A 10,651-nucleotide genomic window follows, 5' to 3' on the forward strand; every position below is an offset into this window, starting at 1 on the left:
TTGTCTTCATTCTATCTAGTGTACTATTATTCTTTTTTAGAAAAACTTACCTTGCCAATTAAAACCTCGGCTTTGTTTTCAACATATATTACATTTAGAAGGGGTAAACCTATTGAACAATTAAGGAATTATGGAGTTTTCACGACATGTACATTTGCTAACTATGCCACAGTTCAATATTACAAAGGACATTGAGTAGCAGCCATATTATATTCTAATCCCATTAAAATTTCCACTTTAATATGTAGTAGTTCTGCCTCAGATAATAAACAGAAAAAGCTAACCGATAAAAAAGCCATTTCAGAATTTTCTGAGAATTAATCTTACTCTCTCGAAAACTTTATTGTGACTTGACAAGTATTCCAACGAATGATTTAATCTTTTTAAATTAGTCATATCGAAATAAATTCCCCAGAGTAAGCAAGAGGAAAGCAACTGAAATATGCACACCAAAATATCCTGGATAAACATTAATAAAACCGAATGATATTGATATATACATCTAACGTTGGTACATACATATACCACATACACACACAGACATATATATATATATATATATATATATATATATATATATATATATATAGAGAGAGAGAGAGAGAGAGAGAGAGAGAGAGAGAGAGAGAGAGAGAGAGAGAGAGAGAGAGAGAGAGAGATAAAACTCGAAGTTTTCACAAAATATCTGCAAGAATGCTCTATACCTACGGGTCAGTAAATCTTTATCATTACAATAATTCAAAAAAGGGTGACGATAAAGAACAGAAATATTGCAGCCCAATAAGTTTACTCTCAGTAGAATGTAAAATATTTGCAAAGATCATATCAGGCAGAAAAGAAAGACACAGGCAGCTAGGCTTTAATCAACCAAGAGAGCAGGAGAGCTTTAGAAGTGGCTATTCAACGACTGACCATTAACCAGCTAATGAAAAAAAACAACAGAATATGACAAATCACAATGTATGACCTTTTAAGACTATAAGAAAGATTTATTTTGATTATGGTAAAAAACTCAGCCGTTATGAAAACCCTTTAGAGACAAGGATTTGAAGAATCTTATGTAAGAACTCTTGAAGATATCTAGCCTATACGGGAAGTACAACAATCTTAAATCTACATGAAATTAGTGTAAATTCAGATTGATAAAGGTGTTGGACAGGGAGACCTCATCTCTCTCAAATTATGAACAGTGTGCATAGAAGTTTTTAAAAATTTAAGTAGGGAAAATGTGGGAATTAGCATTACATCTTGTTTTGAAGATGACAAAGTTCTATCTAGTGAATCATTGGAGGAATTAAAAAAGAACATAGAAGATTTGAATAGAAAAGGAAGAAATGTAGGACAGAAAATGAATATTAGTATAACTAGGATAAAATTCAATATATATTTTGAGAGACAATGAATAATGGTTATGGAAGAACATGTAAAGATGGTAAATGAATATGCGTACTTACGTTTCCTAGGGATATGAGGCCAAAATTAAAAGAAGGATAAGTATAGAATGGAGAGCTTTAAATAAACAAAATGAGGATATGCATAGTAAAATGCTACTTTCTCTAAAAAGAACAATATTTAATCAGATGGCCCTAGCAGTAATAACTTATGAATCGGAAATTGAACCCTTATAGGAGTCTTAAGACATAAGCTAGGTACAACCCCAAGATCTATGGAAAGAATGATAATAGTATTAACAAAAAGAGTCAGAAAAAGAGTAACATGGATACGATAGCGAACTAACGTCAAGGAAAATTTAAAAACATGTAAGAAAATGAAATAGACATGGGAAGGGCATATGAAAATGACAGATAATAAAGGGACATTAGGAATAACAGACTGGTTCCATAGATATTGCAAAAGAAGTAGCAGAAGGAAGACTATAGACTGACGATCCAAAGCAAGGCTGACACTTGCACGAATTTGTGACACGCATTGTCACGAATCGAGTCGTGAACTGGCGTGAAGTGTTCGTAAACCCGTCGTGACATCGTGGCATGTTGTGACGAGAATTTTGAAATGCTCAAAATTTTGGTCACGACAAAATTTTGTGACCGGGTCGTGAACTATGCGCGAACTGTTCGTGAACTCATCGGAACGATGCGGGAAGTGCGCAAACTATACGTGAACTCGCCGTGCCAGTTCGTGTAATTGTGGACAGGTCAGCTGTGATTCTGAGGAAATTTTTTTTTTTTTTTTTTGATCTTCCAGTTCGTGCCACAAAATGTCACACCTTGCCACGACAAATTTGTGGCAAGAAGTCATGCAATTGTCAAGGTACCTTAATATAAGAGGCATGTATAGTCTGTCATGAAAAAAACATAAACAGACAGGAGTTGGAGGACATGGCTGAGGCCGTGGCCCTACAGAGGACTAGCAACAGCCGAGGAGGATTATATATGTATATTTTTGGGCTCAGGCCATGTCGTCCTGATGGAAGTTCCTAAAGGGTAGCTTCCTAGGGTATATTTGACTACAGTGAATTTCCCAGAGAATTTTACCTTAAGGTATCCAGAATTCTAACTCCTGGAGCGAATATCCCTAAATAAATCTAACAGGGATATCGCATAATATCAGAGGACATATTCTTGACACGCCACATAGCTATCTTCACCCCGAACAGTATTAACGCTTCGAGGGGTTACAGTGGCAAGAATTTGAAAACGAGAATGAAAGGAGAGCCAATCATAAGGTATCTCTCCTATCCCATTTCGAGTGTGTATCTGACGAAGACGGCAGCGCCATCTTTATTCCTTTTCATGTAGCTCTACTACTCGGTGTTTTCCCTTGTGATCTCTCGTAATTTTGGATATTATTCAATATTATGATGCTTTCTCTGGCCTATTCTGCCTCTAGAAAGCTGAGTATTATCTTTACTTTGTATAAATGTAAGCTCTTGTCGTTTTGAATTAAATCAAAAGTGATTTTAACGTAAACAAGAGCTGTTGCCTACCGGAGGCATCCTGGATGCTGTCGCTCACTATGCATGGGTCATTTAGTTAGCCAGAGCGACGTTCCCGGTTATTATGATTTAATAAATCTAGCTATTTAGCTCCTCTAGGAATTCTTATATGATGCCGTTAGTTTTCAGTTCGGCGAGTTAGGTAACCGATCTTGCCCTTCGCGAGGCTTAGTAGCCTAGGCGTCTGGCCCTAGTACTTTCATGTATGATATAAGTTTTCCGAGTGTTATGTTTTGAAACTACAGTATAGGCAAATATTTTATACAAGTAGGATATTGTTGAATTTTCTTCTCCAAGATTGTATACGAGAGAGTTTCGGTGATTTAGGTAATCGATTCTCACCGCACCTAGGCTAGTAGCCTATGGGGCTTTTGTATACTTTCGCACACATCCCGGTTTTTTTTTCTCCTCCGGAGACTAAGTTCAATCCCTTTCTCCCTCTGAGTAAGCCTTAGGCTTTGTCCTAGTGGTTATGAATAATATTCAGGTATAACTATACTAGGATATGTCTGTCCTGACCCGCTTACCAGAGTGACAGGTTTTTTGGGTTTGGGGCTGAACATCAGAGTTCTAGTCTATGGTCTGCGTCTTCCTAGCATAGAGAATGAGCTTCCTTTGCTAGGTTAGGTGCAAACACAGAAGGCTTTGTTTCCCTAGCCCACATCTGAAGGATTCTTTACGAGATGATTCCTTCTACTAGTGGTCTAGCAGACTGTCCTGTGTTGTTATTCTCGGGCTGGAGAATGAGTTTTTTTCGTTGCCTGGCGAAATAACTACACCTAACTCTGTTCTGGTATTGAGGAGGAAAGCAAGTATTGCCAACCTTTCTCCCTAATAGACAAACTCTAGGTTAGGATGAGCTTTCATAACTGCTGGTTGTGTCTCATACTAGAACAAAGTTCACAGGACCTTTATCCAGTTCCCCCTCTCTTTTTTAGTGATGGCCTGGCCATCACATCTTTTGGCCGCAGCCCTACTTTTGTACCTAGTGTAGGTTAGGATGGGGGACCGGCTCAGCTCTCTGCCGGCCGGCACGTTATTGCTGGCCCTTTTTCTTCTGTAGAGTGAACCCCAGACCTCCCTTGGTCTTTCTTCTGTGTCTGCTGGTAGAGCCCAGCAGGCTATGGATATATAGGAAGCCTGAATGCTACATTCTCCCCTTCCTTATGTTCACTCTTTCTGGATGAAGGTTGTATGGCAATGCCACCTTATAACATTACTTCCATCATGTGGTTTGGCCTAGAAAACAAGCTTGTTGCATATGCAGATGATGCTACTCTCTTTGCATCAATTCCATCCCCTAAATGTAGATCTGGGGTTGGTGAATCCCTTAATAGAGATTTAGCTAGAATTAGTGCATGGTGCAAATTATGGGGTATGAGGTTGAATCCTAACAAAACTCAAAGTATGATTGTAAGTAGGTCAAGGACGGTGGCTCCTCAACATCCGGATCTCAGTATTGATAATGTTTCTTTAAATTTGTATGACTCTTTAAAAATTTTAGGTGTGATTCTCGACAGCAAATTTACTTTTGAGAAACATTTAAGGGCTGTGTCTTCTTCAATTGCACAAAAAATTGGCTTATTGAGAAAGTCTTAAGATTTTCGGTGATCAATCTATTCTGAAGAAGTGTTTTAATTCTTTCATTCTACCTTGTTTTGAGTATTGTTCTCCTGTCTGGTCTTCAGCTGCTGATTCTCATCTTAATTTGTTGGACAGAAACTTACGCTCTATTAGATTTCTTATACCTGATCTAGATATTAATTTCTGGCACCGTCGTTCAATTAGTTCATTATGCATGTTGCATAAGATTTTTCATAACTCTGACCATCCTTTACATTCAGATCTCCCTGGACAATTCTATCCTGTCCATAATACTAGGCAAGCAGTTAATTCTAATAGCCAGGCCTTCTCCATCCTGAGGCTCAATACTACGCAGTACTCTAGAAGTTTTATTCCAGCTGTTACCAAGTTGTGGAATGATCTTCCTAATCGGGTAGTTGAATCAGTAGAACTTCAAAAGTTCAAAGTGGAGCAAATGCTTTTTTGTTGACCAGGTGGACATGGGTCTTTTTATAGTTTATATATGACATATTTTTTTTTGATGTTGTTAATGGTTTATATATGACATATCTGTTTTGACGTTGTTGCCTTTTTTAGAATGATTTATTGTTAATTTGTTCTCTTCATTTATTTATATCCTTATTTCCTTTCCTCACTGGCCTATTTTTCCCTATTGGAGCCCCTGGGCTTTTAGCATCTTTCTTTTCCAACTAGGGTTGTAGCTTGGATAGTAATAACAATAATAATAATACTGTTTCTCTTGCTAGTGTATTGTACTCATTGCCCGGCTGCTGGCTTAATCGGCCGGCAGCCGGGTAGGTGGAGGTTCTCTGGTTCGTAGTCACTGCCGGCCGACATAGGTATCGCTACCTTTGCCTTCCGGCAGTAGAAACACATCCCGAGATCTGCCGGCCACTACGATTAGCGGCCGGCAGTCGGGTGCTAGTGTTTTCAGTTGCCTGCCGGCACTCATTTGCAAACCAGTGACCTGCCGCCTATTAGTTAAAGGTAGCATACCTTTGAACTATACAGGGGTAAATGCCGGCCGGCGTGTGCCGGCCGGCACGACAGCATGCGATGTACAGTAGTTACTATATTTGTGGTTTAGTACACACTGCATTAATAAAACTACAGTACAGAGTTTGTTGTAACACTAAAGTTCTTCCAACATACTTAATGCTATCTTGTACAACCTTTTGTTGAGACCGTACAATATATAGAAAGTGAGTTCTTTTTGTATTCATTCTGTCCCATAGATTAAAACTTTATTTCAAGGTGTGAGCTACACCTTGACTTTCCCCTTAGGAAAATATATAAGGTATTCTAGAATAAGAATTAACATTAGTTTTAATATCTAGGGAGGTTACAGCAATTGGCTGGGCAGGAAATACAAGTATGTGTCTTTCCTTCTTCCCTTTCTAGCATTACTGTATAAGCTACATGTATTAATAATAAGTGAAAACCTTTCACTTGATACTCATGGATTCTCTTCTCTTTACAGGAAGACCATCCGAAGTGCGGAAGTATGTTCTGCAATGTCCGCAGTAAGATCTTCTGTGGACATCAGTTAGGCAGGAGGCACGCAGCATGCGCAGTCTCCAAAGGTGATCTCCGGTATTGGGACCCTCAGGTATATACTATATGTTCCAACCTGATTACCGAGGCATTTGACACCCCTAAGTCGGCGGAATCAAGGGATGCTGCTAGGAAAAATTGCGAACCTGGGTGAGGGGTTTTCAGAAAAACACTTCAGGCCCCTACCTTTCAAACGAGTAGATGAGGGCCTATCTTTTCCCTAAGGCATCAGCTGATGCAGTCATCCCTCAGCCTCATGAGGAGATACCAACCGTCCAGAATCCAGTAGATTCTGAAGTCTCGGCTGCCCTTCAAGACATCCAATTGGATGATAGAATGTCAGAGGTGTCGTATTATACAAAGAAGGACCTTCTGGGAGAAGGTCAGGAGGAGGAGCTGACCCAGGCTCCAGAAATAGAAGAGGAAGAAATCGACGAGATGTCGGTTACATCGGTTCCGGCCCCAGAACCTGTTCCCTCTACATCGTCTGCTATCCCAGATGATCTGGGAAGGACTCTTTCTTCTATTGTTGAAATGATTCAACAAATACAAAAGAAGAATGATGAAAAGGAAGCTGCGATGAAACGAGATACGCAGACTCACAGCATCACGTGGGCCCCAGAAGCGACTCAACGTGAAGGATCTTCCTTTTTGCTCGGATACCAATCCTTGGAGGTATGCCGAACACATGCCAATGACAACCGGGAAGATTGTTATATCAGAGAAGCTGGGCTCAATTCCTCTGGAAGATGTGAAATTTTGGCCCAACAAAGACTCTTACCCGGACTGCTATGTCCGTCTTAGGAAGGAGCCAGCCTCAAAGGAGGATACAGAGCCGAAGGAGGACATAGTCCTTGACCATAGTAAAGCACAGGCATTACTAACGAGCTCGATGAAAGAGAGGGTCTTCATGAACTCAAAGCTGCCAGCTTTGAGTAAGAAGCCTCCCTTCGTTGTGGCCTCTCCAACCAAAACCTTTCCCTTCATGGAAAAGGGATATAAGGCAGCCTTGAAGGTGGCAGAGGCAGGGAAACCATGCCCCTCCCTGGAGGAATGCAAGCCGTTATCCCTGACCTTACCATTGGACCAAAAAGACTGGAAGGACGTTCACCTTACCTACTCAGTTGGGGAGTTGGAAGCTGATAATGCCAAACGTCAGTTTGGTGAGGAACTTCCAAAGCTGTCGGAGTCTCTCTTGCGCAGAGAGCAAGAGACGAAAGAAAGACTTGTGGCATCGATGTCATTGCAAACGATGTTAGAAACGATGGCAAGTGACCCCAAGAAACAGGACATATTCATGGTAGTGGCCAAAACCCATCTGGCCACAGTTACGAAAGATCTCTATAGCTTTATTAAAGCTAGGAGAGCCTGTAGAGAGTTCGTGTTCGCCTCGGCTGCGGTGAGGCACTGAACCGAGGAAACTGATCTCCTCTTCCATATGTGGTAAAGACCTCTTTCCCAACGAAGTAGTTAAAGAGGTGGTAGACAAAGCCGGCACGGAGAATAGGAACCTTCTCCAAAAGTTGGGCTTAAATCTTAAGAGAAAGTCTTCTCCGGATGAGGGTCCCCAACCCAAGAAGAAGACAAAAAGGCCTAGGATATCCTCTTGGCTGGCTAAGCCCTACCGACAGCAGCAACAGCAACTTCCTGCGACCGCGGTGCCTCAGATAGTGGCACAGCCTCCAACCACGTACCAGTTGGTACCTCAACTAGTGGCGACACAGTCGCCAGTTTTTAACCCAGCTTTTGAAAGGCAGACTTCTTCCTTTCACTCAAAAGCTAGAGGAACAGCCAGAGGTTCTTCTAGACGCCCTTCAAGGGGAAAGGGATTCAGGGGAGGATGCGGTCAAGGAGGCAAGGCCTCAGGTCCACAACAGCAGAAGTGAGATGCTTCCAGTAGGAGGGAGACTACATCTATTTAGGGATTGTTGGACCTTCGATCCCTGGGCCCACAGCCTAATAAAGAATGGACTAGGTTGGAGCTGGAACCGTCCTCCACCTCCATTTCCTCAGTTCTTCCAACACTCTATCCCCGTTCTGGAAGAATATGTCTGAGAACTCTTTGAGAAAAGAGTAATCTGAAAAGTAAAGTCCATCAAGTTCCAAGGAAGGCTGTTTTGTGTTCCAAAGAAGGACTCAGAAAACTCAGAGTCATTCTGGACTTATCGCCACTCAACAAGTTCATAGTGAACTACAAGTTCAGGATGCTCACACTTCAGCACATAAGGCCCCTACTGCCCAAAAGGGCATACATTGTCTCCATAGACTTGTCAGACGCTTATTGGCACTTTCCAATTAATCATCACCTCTCCTTCTACCTAAGGTTCAAGTCACAAAGAAGACTTTATGCCTTCAGAGCCATACCACTCGGGCTAAACATAGCACCAAGGATTTTCAAGGAGCGTGCGAATGCAACCGTCCATCAATTACGCCTAAAGAGGATCCAAATAGTGGCCTACTTGGACGACTGGCTGGTGTGGGCAGCATCCAGGGCAGAATCCATGCAAGCCTCTAAGATAGTGATCCAGTTCCTGGAACATCTAGGATTCAAGATCAACATCAAAAAGTCTCGACTATCTCCAGCTCAAAAATTTCTGTGGTTGGGAATCCATTGGAATTTGGAGTCACATGGACTTACCATTCCTGGGAAGAAGAGGAAAAAAATAGCAGGATCTGTCAAGAGACTATTGAAATCAAAACGGATATCAAGACGCAAACAGGAGAGAGTGCTGGGCTCTCTACAGCTTGCTTTGATAACAGATCCAGTGCTAAGAGCACAGCTAAAGGATGCAACAGGAGTCTGGAGAAAATACGCATTAAACCCGCGAAGAGATCTGATGAGACCACTACCGACTCGACTGCGAACGCTTCTCAAGCCGCGGTCCAATGCCAAGCAAATGAAGATATCGTTACCTCTTCAACCCCCTCCCCCGTCAGTTACTATCCATACAGACATTTCAAAGGAAGGCTGGGGAGGCCACTCTCACCAGAAGGGAGTCCAGGAAGCTTAGTCCAATCTTTTCAAGTCATTTCACATCAACTTTCTAGAAGCCATGGCAGTACTTCTGTCACTAAAGAAGTTTCTCCTCGCCACTCGACCCACATAAGATTGGTTCTAGACAGCGAGGTGATAGTGAGATGCCTGAATCTACAAGGGTCGGGATCGCCTCAAATCAACCAAGTGATGTTGGCCATATTCCGTTTGGCGGAAAGAAAGAAATGGCACCTGTCAGCAGTTCACATCCAAACGGTCCGCAACGTGACAGCGGACGCTCTATCTAGGTTCACACCGATAGAGTCAGAATGGTCCCTAGATGCAGGATCGTTCTCCTTCATCTTGTGTCAAGTCCCAAAACTGCAGATAGACCTCTTTGCGACGAAAGACAACAAGTAAACACATCGTTATGTGTCCCCGTACGAGGATCCGCTAGCGGAAGCAGTGGACGCTATGTCCCTAGACTGGAACAGATGGTCACGGATTTACCTGTTCCCTCCGCACAACCTCCTTTTGAAGGTCCTAAACATGAGATCATTCAAAGGGAAAGCGGCAATAGTGTCCCACAAGTGGCCAAACAGCGTTTGGTTCCCTCTTGTATTGGAACTACGACTGAAGATTGTACCGCTACCGGATCCAACCCTGACTCAGCTAGTACAGAAGTCAATGTCTTCGCTTCATCACAGAAAACCCGGAACCTGCATCTCATGATTTTCTTTCCCTAACGATGAGAAAAAGCTGCATGATATCAAGAGACAGTATAGACTTTTTGGAGAAATTTAAGTCCAAATCTTCCAGAAGACAATATGAGTCATCATGGAAGATTGGGTGTGTTTTATCAAGGCGAAGAAACCAAAAGAAATCTTGACAGACTTCTGTTTATTTTCTTCATTCACCTTCATGAGTAAGGTTTAGCAGCCAACACAATATCATTGTGCAAGTCTGCCTTGACAAGACCGATACTATATACCTTTCAGGTCGACCTTTCTAACGACATTTTTAATAAAATTCCGAAGGTCGGTGCTAAGCTTAGACCTTCAGCGCCTCCAAGACCCATTTCATGGGCACTAGATAAGGTTCCTCATTTGCCTCAATAATGAATAATGAGGAGTGCGCTTTGAAGGATTTAACTCAAAAAGTTATGTTTCTGTTTGCACTCGTTTTGGAGGCTAGAGTTATTGAAATAGTGACTCTCTTGAGAGAGGAAGGACACGTTTAGTTCTTGAAAGGAGGAGAACTGAATCCGTTTCCAGACCCAACGTGTCTTGCCAAGAACAACCTACCCACCAACAGGTGGGGTCCCTAGAGAATCTGACCTCTGAAGGAAGATGCATCTCTATGTCCAGTGGAGTGCTTAAAGGTCTATCTTCATAGAACTTCAGACTTTACAGGAGGACAGCTGTTCATAGGAGAAACCTCGGGTTCAAATTTATCTCTGAAACAACTAAGGACGAAACTCACCTATTTTATTCGCAGAGCAGATCCAGACAGTACACCCGCAAGTCATGATCCGAGGAAAGTTGCCTCGTCCATAAAATTTCTTCAATTATATGGACTTTGAA

This window comes from Palaemon carinicauda, chromosome 2 (assembly GCF_036898095.1).
Source record: "Palaemon carinicauda isolate YSFRI2023 chromosome 2, ASM3689809v2, whole genome shotgun sequence".
Lineage (NCBI taxonomy): Eukaryota > Metazoa > Arthropoda > Malacostraca > Decapoda > Palaemonidae > Palaemon > Palaemon carinicauda.